Here is a 22,036-nt window from a genome sequence, read left to right as displayed (position 1 = left end):
CCAAAAATTTTGAGTTAGGGTCAACCCAAACCCGAAACGGGTCGAAACGGGTCGGGTTCAGGTTCAGCATTTCGACCCGTTTCAAAAATCGGGTCGGGTTCGGGTTAACCCTTTGACCCGAAATTGACCAGAAAGTGACCCGATTTTGACCCGAAAACTCGATTTTCACCCGACAACCCGAGATTGACCCAATTTTGACCCTAAAAGAGGAGATTAACCCATTTTGACCCAAAAATTAGCAATTTTTTTTGTTGGAAACGGGTCATTCGGGTCGTGTCGGGTTGACTCGGACCCGAAGCCGGTCGAGTTCGGGTCTGGAAAACTGACCTGTTTTTAAAAAAGGGTCGGTTTGGGTTGACCCGAATAGTACCAGGTTAGTTTCGGGTTCGACCCAAACCCGACCCGTGACCCAAAATTGACACCCCTACCTGCATCTACATTATAAACTAGTACGTGGTAATATAAAGTCATTAATTAAGAATTCATTTTCTTGGTGACATGCATCATTGATGTTGGGTCCTCAATATTAGAGGTCTGGCCTACTTATGTGGAGGTATGGGCAAGGAAATTATTATTATTATTAATATTTTGGCCACAATATTAGAGGTCAGCCTGTTTTTTTTATACCACATTGAAAAAAATTAGTCACCTATGGAATAAAAAATAAACATCAAAATTCTATGCATTGGTCTATGAACAATTGTTGAAATGCAAATATTATCTCAGTGAACCATCAAGCACAATAGGTGATTTGGTACAAAAGAACTTCAAAGGAGGGCTGCTCCCATCTCCATTTTATGCAATAGAGGATTCTCATTCATGCTTAATGGCTTGTTGGAATTCATTTTAACATGTGGATTATACTTAGCTTAAAAGAAGAAGAACATATAGATTTTTTTTTTTGTTCTTTTAAATCTTAAGGACTCAAATGTGGAATAAAAATCAAGGGAGCTTAGATGGGAATTTCCATTTTATAAAAGGTATACTGAATAGGGGTGTCAATTTTTGACACGACCCAAAACACCACCCGAACCCGCCCAGAAAAATATGGGTTAGGGTCAACCCGAACCTAAAATGGGTCGGGTCCGGGTTCAACAAATTAACCCGTTTTAAAAATTGAGACGAGTTCGAGTTGACCCAGCAACTCGAAAATGACAATAAAACTCTTATTTGACTCGGAAACCCGAGATTGACCTGATTTTGACAAGAAAATTTAAGATTGACATGATTTTTGACATAAAAACTAGCAATTTTAGGTCAACTTCGGGTCATTCGTGTCAGGTCGGGTTGACCCGGACCCATTCGGGTCCGAAAACCTGACCCGTTTTTAAAAACGGGTCAGGTTCGGGTTGACCCGAACAGTGCCGGGTCAGTTTCGGGTTCGACTCGAACCCGACCCATTGACACCCCTAATACTAAAGATCCAATTTGGTCAACACATTGAACTCAATTATAAATAATTAAGAAAAATAAAAATTGATACTATCCCTTTTATTCATTCCTCTCATGTAAACCTAATGACCCAATTATACTTCAGAGTGCAATAGTTGTAAATACCATTGTACTTCAATAATATCATTTTTGAGGATGTAGGGCATATGGAAATTAAGGAGTGATGATAAACTAGAGATTTACGACCCCAGTGTGATAATATATTGATCAATATTTTTTGGTAAATAATAACTAAAAAAATTTACATCATTTTTTATGCTCAATAACTTACAAATAGGTAGGCCAATATTAATTTTTTAGATCAAACTACTGGATATTTTCTTATTTCTCAATATGTCTGTCATTATAATAGCAATTAGAAAACAACTTCACTATCTTATTAGCCAATTAATGATCACTTTTGAGCCATTTCATAATGATTTCTCTTTAGTTACAAGTAAGCACATTCATCTACCTTTATGTAATAATAGGGAGGTCAAGGAGCAAAATCAATTGTGTGAAGAGGCTTCTAAGCCTCTATCTCACTAGGAAGATTCCTAGTGCCTTGCTACAATACACTTTCCTTAAAAAACATGCATGGGGACATTGGACCATTTGCATGTTTGATTTCTATCATGCTAATGATACAAGTTATGATCTTATCCAGCCCATAGTACGTAGGACGTACACGTTAAAAGGGATTAATAACTCGCTAATGCTCGAAGAGCTACAAACAAAAATTGAAAGCAAACCTAATTAGTATATACACATAGACATCCAAAATAGTAATGAAACTATATATAATAGAAATAAATTAAATAATTTTCATGTCTCTACTTCTTTCTATATGGTCTAAGTCAATGTTTAATGATGGAGTATGTGAGAAATGAAATAAAATTATAATAAAATCACATATGGTAATATTTAGCTATATGCAATATTAATGGGGAATAATATCTCCCTCTTTGCTCTTTAGGTATTGATTTATTATTTATTTTAAGTTATTTTAAAATTTTTTTTGTTGATTTCTGATATATATATATATATATATATAGTGTTGGTTATATTAGCAACTTTTATAAATTTATGATTAATTTGTATATGAAATTATATAACATGGTAACAATATAACTTTATAATAAATTTTGTTTTATTTGCTTTAATTATGATAATTATTCCTATATTCAACATTAATTCATGCCATACAGAAAGATGGAAGGAGAGCTAATTTAATTAGTTCCTATTATAATCTATTTACTATTTTGAATATAAATATGTGTATATATAAAGCCGTTCAGCATGAAATGAAATGCAGAAGAACAAAAATCTTCTCAGGCATTTCAGAAAAGATGGAGAAGCAGAAGAGAAGTTGCTGACATGTTTGGCTGATCTCTTTAATCAGATCAACTCATCAAAGAAGAAGACTGTTCGTGGGCGACAGATAAGTTGTTTGAGGAAGTTTTTTCTCAATGCAATATTGATAATTTGAAGGTATTGCAGCCAGACTTCGGTGGTCATTGCTTGCCTGATTATGTATTGCATTCTATATTTGCAAAGGCTCCAAAGTGTTTGCCTTTGCTTAATAGACATTCTTAGATGTGATTGTTGCTTCAGCTCCTCTCTTAACGCCTTTAACTTTGAGTCAACGCCTCCTTGGAAGCAGATCTTATAGATGTTTGCCACAATATGGATGCAATGTTTATTTTGCCTGCGTTGAAGAAGCTAAAGTGTTTGGATGTTATATCTGTAGCTCATATGAAAACAGTGACTGATAAAATTTATCAATGCTGGTTGCCATAAATTGACCAATGCCTCAATGACAGTTTTTGGTGAAAGTTGTCCTCATCTTTCTTTTTTGGTGAACGATCGATTTACTCCCCACATAACAAGCCATCTTCATGTGAATGCATGGTGTTCAAACTTCAGTTCAACAGAGACTTTGAATACTGAGGATAAATTATTCTGTGACAACTGCTGGAGTCTTCAAGGAAGCCCAGAAAAGAATGAAAATAAAGAAACCTCCTAACGTCCTAGTTATCCATCTCAAGCGCTTCAAATCTTTAGATGAAGGCAAAGTGAAAGAAAAGCCTTGAAGGAAAAAGAAGAAGTTAAACGATGGAACCAGATAATGAAGTATAAGATACTTGTATTTGGTGATCTTAGTCCATCTTGTGTAAGCAACTCTATTGTTAGAGGAAGGTGTGTGAAGAATATTAATTGATCCTTCCATATGATACTTATTACTTCTCTTGTATCCCTTATTTTAGGGAATAAACTGAAAATGAGTTCATTTTTGTATCTTTCATGTCAGGCTAATTTTCTAGCTTTGGACTGATGATGTAAAAGCATTACAGTCACTAATATAGACTCTTATACTTTAAATGATTATATAGATATTTTTAATGTCTATCATTGTTCATTTAATGCATCGATGATCATGTATATAGTTAATATCTAGTGTGATGTATAATCTTGATGGAGGAATGTTGGAACAATTAAGAGTATTTAAATAGAATGCTGGCATGTTTAGAAATATAATGTTTAACTTTATAGGTTCTATGTAGATGAAAAAATTTTTGGAAGACCATAAACCTTTCTTTTCACCCCTACAAGATCAACATAGATCTATGAATGCATATACTCTCCTTCACATTTAAAATTAAGAGTCTCATTAGGAAAACTATATTGCTCACATTCATTAATCTGAAACATTTATCATCATTGGTATCAAATCTTCTTGCAAGTTTCTTAAATGACAAAAACTCAAAAATATTAAATTTTACTTTCAGTAGGATAAATTATGCATTTGAATTAAGCAGTAGTAATTTAATTGTAATTAAGCATAACACTTTCTCATAAGATTGATACTTTACTTTATTACCGGATCGGTATGTATACTTGCGTATTTTAGTAGACTTTCATTATTTTTGTATCAAAGAAAATATAAGCATATTCTAATATAACACAATAACATACATCAAGCTCCATAATAACCCACAATCCCCATCAGAGATCCCATCACTACAGGAAAAACAGCAATTTCCGGCGTCTATTTTTCGTCGGAAAATGGCCAAAATCCGCCGGAAAGTAATATTTCACCAAGTTAGAAACATCAATAGACCTAGAAGGATCACCATCATAAACTTCCACATTATGATCGGTGCGAAAATTCTAAACATTATTATCCAGGAAGGGCCGGGGTTGCACAATCAACCATATTATGATCAAACACATCAACATTACCCATAGAAACATTGACATGAAAAGAGGGGATAGGCAAATTAGCAATATTTAGATCATTATTTGTTTTAGTAGTTGAATAAAAAATTAATACATTATCCTCATTAGCTATTTTAAAGTCATTTTTCATAACTCTAGAATTAGTGCATGGTTTTTTCCTAAGGTGTAGATGAAACAAATAACATTCATTCTTACAATGACCTAAGGTTTTGCAATGATCACAAAACGCAGGGAATTCATCCATAACAATATTTTGAACATAACCAAACTTATCAAGGCCAAGCCAAGCATAGTTTGGAAATGTTTAGTGATATCAAGTTCCACAAGCAACTTAGTAATAGAGGGTCTGGAACCAACAACAATAACATTGTCAATTTGCAATGGCCGTCCAAAATTAGAACCTAATCCATATAAAATCCTGGATGAGAAAAGTTGTGTGGCCTAAGCTAAAAAAAAGAGATCCAGATAGGAACAATAGATGATTCAACTAAACATATAACAATTATAAACAAAGAGGGCCATTTTATGAGCTTCATATAACAATTACAAACATAATAAGATCTATGCCCAAAAAATGCAACTAGAATTCAAATCATTGGACAATTTAATAAGAGTATGTCGAGGATCAAGGAGGGTGACTAAAACATTTTTCAGAGAGCTTGAGATTAAAGAAAAAGCTATGAATTAAATTGAGTTTGAGTCTATGAAATATAAATTTTCCAACCAAAACAAACTGAAAAGGGGCAGCTAAGACCTCAACTTCTTCCTCCGAAATCCATAATGCTTCCATACCACAATGAGTGGTCACCTTCAGGTCTGGAAATAGGGTAGAGGAAGAGGAACCAAAAAACATTTATTTGAAAGAATACGATTTATTTTTACCACTGAGAAATTTCAGATTTGAGAGCATACCAAATATTCAAACCCTAATCAACCGAAAGGGGGCCGAAGGAAAACCACAACATGAAAAGGTAAAAGAGAAATTCCATAAGTCACGGAGAAAAATATTGGAAGAGCTGATAACCAGAGTGTGATCTCGATGATGGATGAAGACCAGGGAGGCGGAGGGGAGAAGATTTTTTCATGTTGTGTTATTATTTAATTAATTTTTCTAGGTTTTGTGGTTTTACATCTTATTTTTGTTTCATCCTCTAGTTGTAATGGCTTGCTAGTGGGTCTCTCTCTATTTGATTAGGATTTTGTTGTGGTGGCGTTTTGTGACATGGTTCAAGGCATTTCAAGGTATGTTGGCTATGACAAATTGCTATTTTGGTGACATATATTTTTTGCAGGAGGAATGTTATTTATTGCCTGTTGTCTTTACTATGGATTCTCTCGTTGGCTGCTTCCTCTTGAATTTTTTGGGCATTGGCTTCTTGCATACCATTTTACTTTCTGCACTATTTTGTATCTTAGATAGGAATCTTGTGCTCTATAGGTTTTTTTATCTTTTGATTATAGCTCTTTGAGTAATAGCGAGTTGTAGATTTCTTCAAGGTCTATATATGTAATTACTTTCTTACAACAACAAGCCTTTATTCCACTATGTGGGATTGGCTACATGAATCCTTTTTCTACGTTGTGTTCTGTTAAGGGTTAAATTCTCATTTAAATCTAATAAAGAAATGCCACTTCTAATATTGTCTAGCCAAGTCTTTTTAGGTCTACCTCTACCTTTCTTAATAAAAGTCAAATCTAATACATCTACTTTTCTAATCGGGTCATTGGAAGGTCATTGTTTTATGTGACCAAATCATCTAAGGCAACTCTCTCTAATCTTATCTTCCATGGAGCTACTCCAACTTTTTCACGTATATGCTAATTTCGTATCCTTATCTTTAGAAGTAAAGACACTCATCCACCTGAGCATCCTCATCTCTGCAACACTTAATAAAATTTAACCCTTTTCAAAAAAAAAAAAAGTTTATTACAAAGAAGTATATTAGTGTGAATTTAAGGTGTTATGGCAACAAACTAATTAATTTTTAAAATTTAATTATGAATGTTAGCAAATTCATAATTCTATGACAGTGTAACAAATTATTAAATAATTAATTTTTATATTGTATCATTTGAATGTAAAATTAAAAAAAAAACTTATGATATTGAAGTATATGAATTTCTTCAACCAAAAAACAAATTTAAGCTATCTAAATATCTAAGAAATAAAAAAAAAACTTTTTTGCATCTGATTTGATGATGAATTATGATTAAGTTGGTAAAGTATAATCACTTTAGAATTTACCTAAAGCGAATATTGTAAAAATCAGAGATAAAAAACATCTAAAATAGTAATGAGACTAGAAAAGAAATAAAATAATATATGGTCAGGGTCAATGTTTAATGATGTATGTAAGGTATGAAATAAAATTACAATAAAATCACATATGAGAATAATATTTAGCTCATAAATAATTGCAAAAGGTAACCTTGTAATTTTTTATAAATTTATCATAAGAGAATTGGTTTACCACTAATTTTTATATGAAATTATATAACATAACAACAATATAACTTTATAATAAATGTTGTCATATTTGCTTTAATTATAATAATCAATTCATTCCTTCTTATATTCAACATTAATATTTACTATTTTGGATATAAATATGTGTATATATAAGGAAGTTCAACATGAAATGAAACGCAGAAGAAAAAAATTCTTCTCAGGCATTTCAGAAAAGTAGAATCATAATCTCCATGAACAGAGCTCCAGTTTCATCATAGTGAGCTTTCAACTTAGCATCTTCAGGTATACGAGTAGGTAGAGGTATCTCCTCCTCCTCGTGTGGGACATCGGATGCAACTTATCGTCCAAAGACGCAACTTATCGATCGTCCAGAGACGAATCAGATGCAGTCACGTCATCCAGTACCGAGCAATACCGAGCCGCGGTACCGAATAAGGGGTGATGTGGCGCATTTTCATTGAACTCTAGACGGCGCACAGAATAATTCATCCCTCGTGAGTTCCCCAGGAGGATCAGTCAGCTTGAATTTTCTTTCATGCATGGCTCTTTATATAAGACATTCGAGCAGTACTAGCCTTCAAGGAGACACCTTTACTCTCTGCTGATCAGATAAAGGCATGCGGGTTGCTGAATAAGAATTGTTAGGAGCAGAAGTCTTCATTCATTCCATGAGGAAAAAAATCCCTCTTGCAAGGAAGGTCTATCCCAGTATCAGTTGAATGAAATATTTAAATCAATGGAGTTGATTCTTGATAAATTGTTGAATGAGGATGAAGACAATCATGAAGTTGATGCTAGCATAACAGCTTTTGGGAAGTTTCTCACGCTTGATTTAATGAGATTTTGGTTAAATTTCTTCCAGACGAGAAAAAGGCTGGCAGATTGCATGGAAATATATATGCTAAGTTTGTCCTTCTGAAAATACTGCCGTTGTCAGGTTCCAAGTCCTGGACGAGAAAAATCGAGGGTTGCGTTAGGTAGCCGACATTCAACGTAAAACTTATCGAATAATCATGACATGAATCATTTAATACATTTGATAGCTCTGAGACCAAGCTATCAATCCTTTCATCATTTGTTACGATCATCATTTTCTACATTAAGATCGACCTCCATGGCGAAGAGGTTGTTAAATCCATTGACAAGTGCGGGGATAAATCTCGGTGAATCGCTACTAAAAAGCGTCGCTTAGGTTGTGGGCGGAATCGGTGGATGTCACGAGGACAAAATGAATCATTGAAGCCAACAGAATTGATAGAATTGTGCTGCAAGTGGTCTTTCCCATGCCTCCCTTTCCACCCGCAAACACCCACTTTCGACTTTCTTGCTCCAATATATTCCGCAAAGTTCCCTAACGAGGGTGGTGATTCCCAAGGGAACTTTGCGAAATATATTGGAGTGTTCGTGGGTGGAAAGGAAGGTGTGGACGTCTTGTAGCTTGATTCTATCGATTCTGTTGGCTTCAGTGAGGCATTGGGTCCTCATGATATCCACCAATCCTGCCCACAACCTAAGCGAAGCTTTTCAACACCAATTCACCAAGATCCCCACACTTGTCAATGGATTCAAAATCCTCATCGCCATGGAGGTGGATCCTAAAATAGAAAACAAAGATCTAACAAATGATGAAGGGATTGACAGCTTTGTCTCAGAGCTATCAAATGCCATAACTGGAGTAGATGAGGCCATGAGCTTTGCGGAAGTGTTGGAATTATTTCAGACTATGGATTATTGAGTAATAGTGTTTGATACAACTCCAACTGGTCACACACTGCAGTTATTACAATTTCCAACTACTTTGGAGAAGGGACTTGCAAAATTTATCTCGCTAAAAAATAGATTTGGTGGTCTTATAAGCCAGTCTTCTCGTCTTTTTGGTCTTGCAGATGAATTTAGTTCTTATTGGTTCTTTTCTTCTTCTTCGGGGGTTGTGGTATTGCTAATGTAGAATATGTAATGATTGCTTCAAAAATCAAATAGATTTCATTTGAAAGAACTTTATAGTGTGGCAGAATTACTGCTTTTTTCCATCGAAGGAGGTTTGATTGGTTTAAGCTTGTCGCAAGCTCCTGGTTGTGATGTTATATGATACTCTAATACGATTCATATATTTTATGTTGTTTTGTTCCTGCAATATTTGGATTTCAATTCTATTTCACATAATTTATCATTTTGTTGAAGGTATAAATATCTATTATTTTATAGTCTTAAGAACAAATTCATCTGCTATAAAAGTTTGAAAGTTTATAAAAATATACCCCAGATTTTGTGCTTCTCCAGCTTTTTTGTCATGATTGTTATAAAAACAGAATTATGTTCAATCCTTCCTTTGTAATTCTTGCTTTGATATGTTGCATTTGATGGTGTTGTTATGAGAGCTAATGATTGATACTTGATGGTGTTGAAGAGCGTTCATTTATGGGTGTGATGTTCGAAAAATTATTCTGTGCGGAGTTCGGATGGGAAGAATTATCCGGATTGCTGAGTATTTGCTGAATACTCAATAAATATGCAGTAAATCAGCGAATACTTACAAAATAAGTATTTGTTAAGTATTTGCAAATACGTAGCAAATACTTAGTAAATACGTAGTAAATCCGGACGGTTCTCTCCGTCCGGACTTTGCACATAATAATTTCTTGTGATGTCCATAGAGCTCTTGCATGGGGAAGATTTTGTTAGCTAGGGTATGTGAGGATGTTGGGTTTAACCCCGCGTCAAGATTGGGTTTAACCCAACTGTACACCTATGATAAATATAATTGAGTCTCTACCATAGGTGTATGGTTTGTTTGACGATATGGTTTAACAACTTGTATATGTTGCAACTTTGATTCCCTTTGATTTACTCCCTAAGAGCAATTACATGTTAAGTCATTTAACAAGATTAGATCATTTATAAGTAATTAGTTAACTTAATGCCTATGGTTGTATAATTCATTCAAGGTGGAATCCTTCATATTGTTGTATGTGCAAGCTAATTGGATGTTGATTCAATTTATTTATTTATTTATTTATTTTTGCTGCACTGGCTTCAATAATTGTTATATATAATTTTTTTTTGAGGGGATAAAAATGCCCAACGGAAGAAGAATGGGAGAATGGTTAGATGAGGAAGGTTGTAACACCTTGAAAAAAGATAGAGGAGAATGCTCCAGCAATAATTTAAGAGGTACTTATCACCTTGCTACGTTGATCCCCTTCCTTGCTGTAGGTAGAAGTTTTCATTGAAGGAATTAGATCAAAAGTGTTAAGGGATTGTTACCGTAAACAATTTCAAATGGGTTGTGTTCCGTAGTTTGATTTGTGGACCGGTTGAAGGCGAACTAAATTTGGGCTAGGATGAGATCCCATTGTTTAATATTCTTCCCGATATAACATCACAACAAATTGCCTGAACTCCGATTAACTATTTATGTTTGCCCATCAGTTTGGGAATGAGCTATTGAACTAAACCGGAGATGAGTTTCTAGTTTTCCCCATAAGATTAGCAAGCCACAAAATGCGCCATCTTGAAAAATCTATCAATTTCTTTGACCCAATGCACCTTCTACCTCAATCCCACCACCTGGCTTGACCTAGGTCGCACCCAAGTTGACCCAAATTGTATATATAGGTTTGGGTGGACTCGAGCTCATTTTAGTAATTGGGCTGCCTCCTTCCCAATTGAGCTCATGGGTGAGTTTTCCTGACCCCCAGCATCCTTTCCAGCTCAACCTAACCCAGTTAGTGGTCGGAGCAAGTGAATTGGAGCTCCGGTGGTCCCTCTTTCCTCGGGCCTCCTCCAAAGCCTTCCATGCTCTGGGATTACTGGGCTCAAGATCATGAGACTAAGGGGATGTCTCCTCTTCTAGTTGGCAGGAATCCAATGGCTTCCCCGGTCGATCCTAGCCATCCAAAACAGAGAGTAACATTTGAATGGGGCTCCATCATCCGAACATCCACATTCAATTCCAACATTTTGAAAAGCCTCCCTAGACTTCTCTGAGCATTCCTCTTTATTCCCCTAGCTTCCTAGACCCTTCCAGCTACGATCTCGAGCAAGCTCCAATGAAATCCCTCTGTGCTCCACTCGAAGTCATACTTTTGATTGTCCTCCAGCTCCGATGACTGAAGGAGAATTCTCCACCTTTGTCCCCTCAAGCTTCATGATAGAAAAACCAATTTGTTGGGGTTTCTACATTATGAGAATCCATTCTCAAGCTCCCTAGTTAGATAGTCTAGTGAAGTGTGAAGGAAAGCTTCAACCCAATGGATTTTCACCGTTGGATTGAAGGTTGTCATTATCTTGATGTTCCCTGCAAATTTGGCGAGGTTTCATAGGTAAGATATCTTGGATCATGCTAAAATGTGTTAGCAGCTGTGAGAATGAACGTAAGGTGAAAGATAAAATCAGAGCAATTGATTTCAATCAATAGTTCTGATTAGATCTCGCGATATCAAGCCGTTAATAATCGTAGCCGTCCGATCAAAAATCCGACTGTCGTGGTTAATCCCGCATTATCAAGTCAACTGCCAATGATTGGCTGGCAATCATGCGCTGCCCTCGTGAAAAAGTAACTATCCTAGGGGAATTTCAAGTAATTTTCTTAATATTGAACTCATCATGGCTTTAGACTTTGGTAAGTTGAATTTGGGCATGTCTTTGACATGTCCTAATTTTCTTTCCTTTGTTTGAATTATTTAAGGGCAAATGCAAGTTAATTTGGATCTAGGAGTCATGTTTTGATCAATAAATTCAAGTTAGCTTAATGATTTATCCAATGAGGTTTAGGGTTTGGATGTTTGTGTGCTGATTATGCTTAAGATAAATAGTTTAGAGTCACTTATTGCACTCCCTCCCTTGCCCTAGATAGTGACTTAGAAAATTTTTAAGGTAACCTAGTGGTTACCTTTGGTGGTTTGGTTAACTACATTAGGGGATCCATCTTGGGCACAAATTCAGTGGGCTTGGGCTTTGAGATCAATTGATCTCATGGCCCAAGTTTCATAAGAATTGGTGTCCATTTGGTCCACCAACTAGGAACCTCAAAATCCCCTCCTAGATTTGGCCTAAAACTTTAATTAATTCACATGAAATCAAAAAATTCAAAAAATCCCTCTAATTACTCATAATTTAACTCTTAACCCATAAAAAATAAAACCCCAATGACCAGGCTTTTAATTTAGCATTAATTTAATTTTTAAGGGGAATTTATAATTAATTCATTTAATTAATTAAAAATATTTAAAAATTTCAAAAAAAAAAAAATCCTTAAATACTTGGAAACATCCCCTTAGGTCATTCCTAACCTTTGGGTGTGATTCCAAGGGTTTGAGACTGAGTTGGATTAAAATCTAAAAATCTCTTGAATTATTCAATTTTAGAAAATTCAAAAATGTCCAAACTTTGAAAAATCCCCAATAATTCTAGAAAAATCCAATTTAATCAAGCTCAAAACAATTCAACTCTAATTAAAATTTAGTATTTTTTAAAAATGTCAAACCTCCAAAATTAAGTCAAAGTCAAAAAGTTAACTTTTGACAACTATAGTTCAAAATTAGGTCCAAACTTAAAAAAACCAAAACTTAATGTAGAAAATTTCAAATTGAGCAAACTCAAAGTGTAATTACTCAACTTAATGTCTAGTATTTAAGAAAAATGTCAAAATTTCAAAAAAATACTTTAATTCTAAAAGTCAACTTCTAACTCTTTAATTAATCTAATTAAATAGCTCTAATAATTCCATAAATTCTAAAAAGCCAATAATTCACTTAAAATTTCGAAAACTTATAATGTGATCATTCTAATCAATATTCAATCTATCAGATTAAAATTTATCAATCTTTAATCCCTAACCAATTAAATCAACTTAAGCAACTCCAGTTACTATTAGGTAAATCATGCCTATGAGATTATTAGCTTAGCTCCAAGGAAGGTGAAATAAATTTGATGACCTATATAAGAAATGAAGTTAGTAATCATTTAAATATTAAAAAATATATAAACTAAGCTTTAATTCATTAATATTTAAACTCAAACATAAATTTACCCTTCAACTTTAACAAACTCGAATATCAGACAACTTCAACAAACTATCCAGCTTAGGATCTACCCCAATCACATAGCCTTTTTTATACACCTTAGATGATTTGCAAGGATAACCTACTTTAGTTTAGACTAGGCCAATGTTTTCTTTTATTGATGTGTGCAAAGTTTTCTCAATCTTCATTGCATGCTGTGATTGGAAATTAATTGATGTGAGTGTTTACTTACTTTAACTGCAATATGTGAATTGATTTGATGGACGAGAGTTTACCCTTAGGTTAGGACCGATCTAGTTGCTCACTGAATTTTTTGCAGCTGGCCACACTCGTGTAGGGTAATAAAAGGGGCCTAAATTAATAATTATTATAACTGCTATATGTTCTTCTGCTGCTTAACCTCTAAATAAATAAAAGCGTGGCCAAGTATAATTTACTTTTTATTGCACTTATATATAAACTACATGAGATTTATTTAATTTTTAATGCTTAGGATAACACTGTAGGAGAGTTTAGATTTTTTATTTTTAATATGAATGTAATTTGTTTAAAGTTAAGAGTCGTGAAAGTTAGACTTTTTAGTTGGGATACATAGATCTAAACTTAAATTCCAAAGAGGAGGTGACCTCCCTCAGGGGAGGGTCATCTTCTATTTGGAAGCTCAAATTTGGATCATTTCACTACCCAATATGAAAAGAATAACTTCCCATAGGAGGGAGTTTTCTTTTTCATTTGGTTATCCAGATAAAAACAATCCAAGGAGCCCGAAGAGCAGAAGACTGAGGAGTTAAAGACAAAGATTATCCCACTCAAAGTTAACTTGAATCGATTTTAGAATTAAAATACATGTTTGTGTTTAGTGGTGCCTGATCACTTTTAATTTATGTAATTTCTAGGTTGTAATAAAGAGACAATTTGCCTATGGACATTTATTTAATTGATTTGATTGATATGTTTGATTTAGTATGATTGTGATTAGGATTACCTACTTTTCTTAATTTTTTTGGCGACTTACATGCCATTTTTGGTTTAGCCTAAAATCCTATCGGAGGCTCATGAGGGCACATGTAAAATTTTTCTACTTAAATTTATATAAAATTTTAAGATAACATAGAAAGTTTAACATTCTAAGAAGTAAGCTCGGGACCGTCGGGAGTCTACATAATCATATTAATTGCTTCTCTTCCTTATCATGCACCTCTCCGTCAGCTGGTTCTAGCAAACTACCTGGCCTTTGAGGGTGTAGATCTGTCAAGGAAATGTTGTGTAATCTCTAGGAAAAAGTAAATTTTAAGCCATTTTAAAAAATTTTTACATTTTATTTTATGCATTTAATAGTGGATTGGCATGCATTGTATTAGAAATCAATTAAGTGAGCTTAAAACTTTAATTGCATTCGATTTAAGCAATTTCACCCTACATAAGTCAAGGTATCAATTAGAATCCATTCTAAACATCAGTTCCAATTCTAAAAACTTTAACAATAATGCTCGTACCACTCTTTCATAATAAATATTGGACTCATGGATTTTAAATAGACTAGGTGGTTAGTTAGCTCCCCAATCCAGGCTAGAGTAAGTCGAGATTTTGTATTGCATTAGGTAGGTTTGAGTCACTGTTATCTAGTGCCCAATTTATATTTAAGAATCGGGGCAAATTTTGAATCATAAGACCCCAATCTTCAAGAATATAATCCCAAATTTCTAATAATACAATCAACTTAAATAAAAAAGAATTCTCTCAATCTAAATTTTAAACCCAACACCGAGGGTAGGTTGGGACACTTCTAAATTATTTTATAATCTTAAAGTGTCTCCTACCTCTCCTCCGTTGACTCTAGAAATAAATGTTCAAAATTCAATTCAATCCTCGTTGAAATTCCAAATTCACCTTCTTTGATATCACTCTTAGAAAATATCTAAACAAAATTTATGTCCCAATTTTAATCAAGAGTAGTTGTAGGAAATTCAACCTCTATACAATGTAATTAACTAAGAGGGTTGTGCTCGTAGGAGATTTAGGACCCACATCAAATTTTCAAAAATCAGTTTTCAAAACCTAATTAGTCTCCTTTGGGAAATTTGAAATCAACGACGATTGGCATCGTCATGTTCGAACAATTGATAATGAATGCTATTTTCTTTCTTTGGGGAGATATGTCATTTGTTGACAAATCTTTGAATATGAAATTAATGATAACTCATCTAGATTATCGTAGCCAGATATTCGATCGAACTACACTTTGGCCCGTTAGGGCCATATACGATTCTTTCTTAAATTTATTTATGATATTCAATATGTAATTTATAATTCTAAATCTGGACCCAAAATCTTATTTCCACCTCTTGAGGTGGTATACCTTTTCTAATAGGATATTTGATTTCAGAATTAAAATTTAAAGTCAATTTCAAATTTCTCAAAGAAAGTAATCTTTTCAAAAAACCACTTTTCAACCCAAACATTGGGCTAATTTTATAAATATGAAGTATTGAAAATCCTTTCATCCCTCTTATAGTTTTTTTTTTAAATGGCAATCCACTGTTTGACATAAATTGTGTAAAATAAAGTGGTTGGGTGAATCTTTTATGCAATGGGGTACTAGGAATGACAATTTTTTTTTTTTTGCAAGATAATTTTATACGTTTGGGTTCTTTATATTCTTATTTCAATACTCATTATATATTGAATTTGAATGTTACTGACTTTTTATGCAATGAAAATTGGAATTATAACTTATTGCTTGACTTCGTTCCTGAAGCTGTGGCTGATGGTAATAGAATGATCTTTATTATATCTGTTAATGCAAATTTTTTCCCAAAGAGGTTGGAATTGTATCAGGAATTGGTCTTCTAATAAGATAGTTTTTAATAGAATTCAAAATCTGAATATTTCTACATCATATTCTATTTTTAATTGGCATCTTTTAAAAGATTTAATTCTTGTTGATGAGAGATTGTTGTCTAAGGGTTTCAACATTGTGTCCAAATGCAATGTTGTTATCATGCTGAGACTCTTAGACATGTTTTCTTGGATGGTCATATTATGAAAAAGGTTTGGCTCTTTTTGGATAATTCTTGGGAATCAATTTGGCCTCTTATGATATTAAATGTTACTCTTTTTTGGCTCAATGGTGCAACAAAAGGTCTGTTAGTCATATTGCTATTATTCTCCCTATGATTATTTTTTTGGTTATTATTATGGTTGGAGAGGAATATTAGCAAACATCTTGGCGTTGTGACATAATCATTTTTTGTCTTAATTTCAAAATCTATCAAATGATTAATGTTAATTTACTTTTACGTAAGCATTTCAAAGGTGTTATGTCTTGGTCAAATGTTTTTTAGATATCTTTTTGTAAAGACATTATTAAAAATCTTTTTAGTATGGTTTATTTGCTAAGGCTGTCCTTTAATCAATATAAATTAAATATTGATGGTTCTCTTTCTAAAGATGAGATCGGTTGTGGGGGTATTTTTAGGAACTGCAGTAGCACACCATAAAATTTCATTTTGCTAATTGCTATAATATCACTTTTATTTCTAATTTTAGCTTAATAGTACACTAGCCCCTTTTTAACCATTATGCTCATATTAGAATGAAGAGCAATCATAAAAATACTCACAACATATCATAATAAAATTCTTTTTACACAATATAGAATAGATATAATTAGGTTTTCTCATCTACTTTTCTTCTAAATATCATACTTGCAACCTTCCACACAAAAATTGGTTTTAGAGCTCAGTGAAGAAAACTTATGGTGGAGGTTAGCAAGTAACTAGTGCTCAACAACGATTAGTACTTGGATGCCATTTAGGCAGCTCAATCAAATATCACATATTCACATGTCAACAAGCACAACTTACAACTAAGTTCTTCAGGTTCTCAACATATGTAAAAAGATATATCCATATTCTCAAGGGAATTGATTATGCAAATCTAGTGACGTGAAATGCAGCTTCAACAACCACACATATACCATGTGTGGATAATAGAAATCGAAACCAATTTGAATGCCTTATGTATCACATTCTAAAGAAGAATGCAAAATTCAACAGCAGTTCAATATCTTGGACTCCACCAAAGGTGAGAATCAACACTATTATGGTCCCCCACATAGGATCATTGTATACTATAGACATTAAGGAAAATTTCATGTTAAACTAGACATAACCTTCTTTGATGGTCACTTACACATCACAGGCTAGCTTTAAATATAAGGAAATTCCTCCCAACAAACTAGTTAAGTACATGACCTGTTGCATGCTTAAAAGGACCAGTGAGTGTGTGGTGGATATAGCTACAACTAACAAGACATCAGGAAAGGAGGGGGTTTGTACATAGTTGATATAGAATGAAATAATTATTAAAAGGAAACTTTCTATCAATAGTTTTTTAATAGATGTTGTATCTGCAGTACTAACATTGTTTACAACAATCAAACAGTGGGTGAATACACTGAGGAATTTCTTAGGTTAAGTGCTTTGAATAACCTGAGTGAGTTAAGTAATCATCAGTTCTCTCACTATAATGGTGGATTAAAAGAGACAATTCAGGATAAACTTGAATTAAATTCTATTTGGACTCCCTCCCAAGCCATTAGTTTTCCTCTAAAATAAGAATTATAGCTCAACTAGCATTCACATAGTCATTTAAAGTGTCATTATACAAATGAACGTCTAGTTAAAAATAACAAAGGATAAATTCAGATTGGAGGAAATTCTTTGGCATAGGCTAGAGGTCATGCTAGGGTTAATGCCAAACCAAAAGCACCTAATAAATCAAAGTTCCCTTTTGAAGACAATCCTTATAGCAAGTCAAAAAATTTGAGGTGTTTTGGATGCTTCTTACCCGATCAATAATCCCATGAGTATCCCAACAAGTAGTAACTCCTACTACTAGATTGTGGAGAAGAAGCTAATCATAGCACTGTCGAAGCCAAAAATGAGGGTGAAACAGAAGAGGTGTATGCTGATGAAGGGGAACCTATAATTTGCATCCTTGAAAAGCTATTGTTAGCCCTACAAAAACAACTCGCTTTATAGTTGAATGCCATATTCTGAACCCATTGTCAAATTAATGGCAAGTTTTGTGATCCACTTATCAATTATGGGTGCAAAAAAAAAATTTATTTCTAAAATAGTTGATCAATAATTACAACTCAAAACAACAAAGAATCCACTGCCTAATAAGCTGAGTTAATAGGGGGATTGACATACTTGCATCTTAAATGTGCATCATAATTTCTATTTGAGAACACTATGTGTACTTTTGATTTAGGTTTGGTCTATGACGGGCGTTCCATTATTTATGCATTTGGATAGAAGAATCATAAAATTCAACTCCTAAAGAGCTCAAGCGAAGTCTATATAAGAAGCAAAGGGAAACTTGCTGTGTGCAACCTATTGGGCCCAAACCTACTACAATGCTAGTGTGAATCCTCTTGTATTTTTTCCTAATTCTTGATAAGAACTCCTACTGCTAGAACTAACACCCCATCTAAGGAGATGGAATATTAGTTGTCCTAGTTTGCTAAAATTGTGCCCTTAGTGTTGCATGCATGCCTTTCACCCTTTCGAAATATACAACATCAGATTTACCTTCACCCCGGTGCTTCCCAAACTTACTACATTATAAAATGAGCCCCAAAGAACACAATATTTTATATAAGGAATCATTGATGAATTATTGCAAAAGTAATTAATACACACAGCTTGAGCTCATGCACAATCCAGACTTTACTTTAGCTAAAGAAAGATGAAAATTGGCATATGTGTATAATAACATAGATATAAATTAAATTATAGTCAAATATCATTTTCCAGTGTCAAGATTTGAAGACAAGATAGACAAATTCTTGTGTGCATTTATCTTCTCAAAACTATATATTTGTAGCAGATATAAGTGGAATACAACATTTAAAACAAGGGAAGGACTATATAAATGGAATTTGATGCCCTTCGATTTATGAAATTCACCATCAACATTAATGCGGTTAATGAATGAGGTATTCAAATCAACTTTGGAAAAATTACGTGTCATCTATTTCGAGGATATTTAGTCTATAATTTTTTATTTAATGATCATTTACAACATTTGACTACCATTTTTAAAATTTTGAGCACTAACAAGCTATATTTAAATATCCCGGCATGTGAATTTGTTATAGTAAATGTGTACTTTCTTGATTTTATCATTTTTGTGGAAGGAGTTCATATGAATCATTGCAGAGTCATATCCATCCTGGATTGGCCTTCACTATATACAAACGCTGCCCGACATGCGTAGTTTCCATGGGTTGGCAAATTTGTATCGTTGATTCATTAAAAGATTTAGTATATTCTCATGCAACCAATCATCAATTGTCTTAAATCTAAGATGTTCAAATGGACTCGAGAGAGAGAAAAAAAACATAGCTTTAATAACATAAAATTTGCTCATGTTTATTGCATGTTTAAACTCTATCCAACTTTGAAAATCCCTTTCACATGGACATGGAAGCTTTGTCTATTTGCATATGAGCTATTTTTTATCAAGAAGACAAACCTGTAAAGTTTTTTTAGTGAGAAACTTGGCCCAACTCTTTAAAAGTGATTTTTCTATGAACAAGAACATCAAGACTTCATTCTAAATAACAACTAGAAGGCCTTGAAATTCATCTATAGCCATGAAAACCCTAAAGAAAAATACAAACATTTGGATGATGTTCATAAATGAAGGAGAATATTAAATCCAGAAGAACTTGTAATGCTTCAGTTAAAGTAGTGTTTCCCTCAAGGCACATACTCAAAGCTAAGTACATGAAAACCTGGGAGATATTAGAAAGAAGAGGAGTCATAAAATACTCACAGCATATTATAATAAGATAATTTTTACACAATATAGAAAAGATACACTCGGGCTTTGTTCTTTGTTTATTTTCTTATAGGTTTACGTGGCTGTAACCTTCCAGGCTACCCAACCTCTACATCCACGATTGTGTTTCTCAAAAAATTCTTCCAAGTTCTCAGCCTCTCTTAAGCCAACTTCAGTAAAATTTAACTACCATAAAACCCAATTGGCTTTGCATGTGTTGCTCTGGTCTATTGCGTGACTCTGGGAAATTTTTTTCTCTCCTCCATTCTTACTTCTATTGTTATGTATCAATTTTGGCCTGTGGTGTTTAAATCTCTCTTGCTTTTTGGTTTTGTGTTTGGGGTTTTTGCTGTTTATGGCGAATAACACTTTCTCCCGTTATGATCCTAGTTTTTCATAGGGAAAATCTCATTCTAAATCTTTCAAGGATGTGGTGGCCGACTCTTCTTCTTCTTCAATTTTTTTGGAGCTGAGGGATTATACCCATTGTGGTTTTCCCTCACTTTGGATCTTTGAGGAGGAGATTCAAGCCTTAGCCACACCCTTCGAGTATTCATTGGCAGGAAAGTTCTTTGGTCAGAGGCCACCATTGATTGAAATACAAATTTTTTTTCTTTAATTTAATACTCTCTGGCGAATTTTTCGTCACTCTCTTGAACTCTAGACACATGCTATTTTATGATGTTAATTAAATGGTGTCTATTGTTTGATCTTAATAAAGAATCTCCTGAGATTCTGATTTGGATTTCATTTCTTGAACTTCAGCCTCATTTATTTTCTTAACGTACTTTGTTTGGGTTGGGCTCTCTCTTTGGCCGCCCCTCTAATCGGATAATGAAACTGTGCCGGAATCTAGGCCATTAGTTGCTCGTATTCTTGTCAAACTGGATATTATAAAGAAATATCTTAACAAGGTTTGGGTTGGCCTTGAAAATTTTGGTTATGTTCAAAAAGTTCTTATGAGTGATTTTCTTTCTTTTTGTGGGAACTCTAAATGCATTGAACATGACAAATATGAATAGTTTTTTTTTAACAAACTCATTTGAGGAAGTTAAAAATAAAAAAGCTAATGGTGATGTTGGGAATACTACTGTTGAACATCGCCTTTTTCACCTTATTGATCCTATTGCTCAGGATAAATAGAATAATATTATGATGGAAGACTCAGGTGGGTTAAATTTGGTGGTGGACATCCCAGCTCCATCACTTGTTAGCCAGGCCACTCTAATGTTGAGGTTGTGGAACGTTGTAAGGGTAATATTGATAATCATGTTTTGTTAAACTCCTTTAAGGTTGACTTGTTTACTTCCTCCTAGACAGATTATAATGTTAATATCCTAACTGTTTCTAATATGAATGAGGTTGCTGGTGAGCCTTCAGAGGGTTTTGATGTGTCAAACTTAGTCCTGATAATTCCCATTCCCATTTCTTTGCACTCTAATTATTACCCTATGAATAATGTGGATGGGCTCTATATGGGAGTTATGGATTGTAATGTGGACTCTAATGCTCTTTAGAATGGGTTGAGCCCTACTGTCAGATCGATTTCCATTTAGGATGATGGAGGATTTTTTCTGGATTATGTAATTTTGGATCATCTCGGTTCTCTTGATTTAGCTAAACTAATAGTTATTAAAGTTTCCAAAGATGGTTTGAGTCTGGTTTCTTCTAAGAGAAAAAAATACAAGAGGAAGAAAAAAAATGCAAATCAATCATGTTGTTTCTTAGGTGACTGGAGCTAATGTCTCTTCAAGGATTGCTTATTTTTGTTGGCCCTTCGTCGTGGCGGTTGGGTTGTGGCTATTGGGTGTTTTTGAGGTGGGGGTCTTGCTATTTTTTTTTGTGGTTGTTTAGTTGCTTCTGCTCCTAGCTATGTGGGTGGTTCTTTTTGGGCTGGGTGCTCTTTTTGTTCTTATTGCTCGATCTATGGTTTTCATTTTGCAATTCTTGTTCTAATTTTTTCTTTTAGTATGCTTTTCTTGCAAGTTTAGCTAGTGGGTTTGTCTTGGTTTGGGTT

At 33.9% G+C, this 22,036-nt stretch overlaps 1 pseudogene; it reads left to right on the top strand.

The window, feature by feature from the left end:
• Nucleotides 1-8,353: 8,353 nt before the first annotated feature.
• Nucleotides 8,354-9,089, top strand: LOC110101695 (annotated as a pseudogene).
• The last annotated feature ends 12,947 nt before the right edge of the window (nt 9,090-22,036 follow it).

This window comes from Dendrobium catenatum, unplaced genomic scaffold (genome assembly GCF_001605985.2).
Source record: "Dendrobium catenatum unplaced genomic scaffold, ASM160598v2 fragScaff_scaffold_772, whole genome shotgun sequence".
NCBI lineage: Eukaryota > Viridiplantae > Streptophyta > Magnoliopsida > Asparagales > Orchidaceae > Dendrobium > Dendrobium catenatum.
This window is presented reverse-complemented; position numbering and strand designations above follow the sequence as displayed.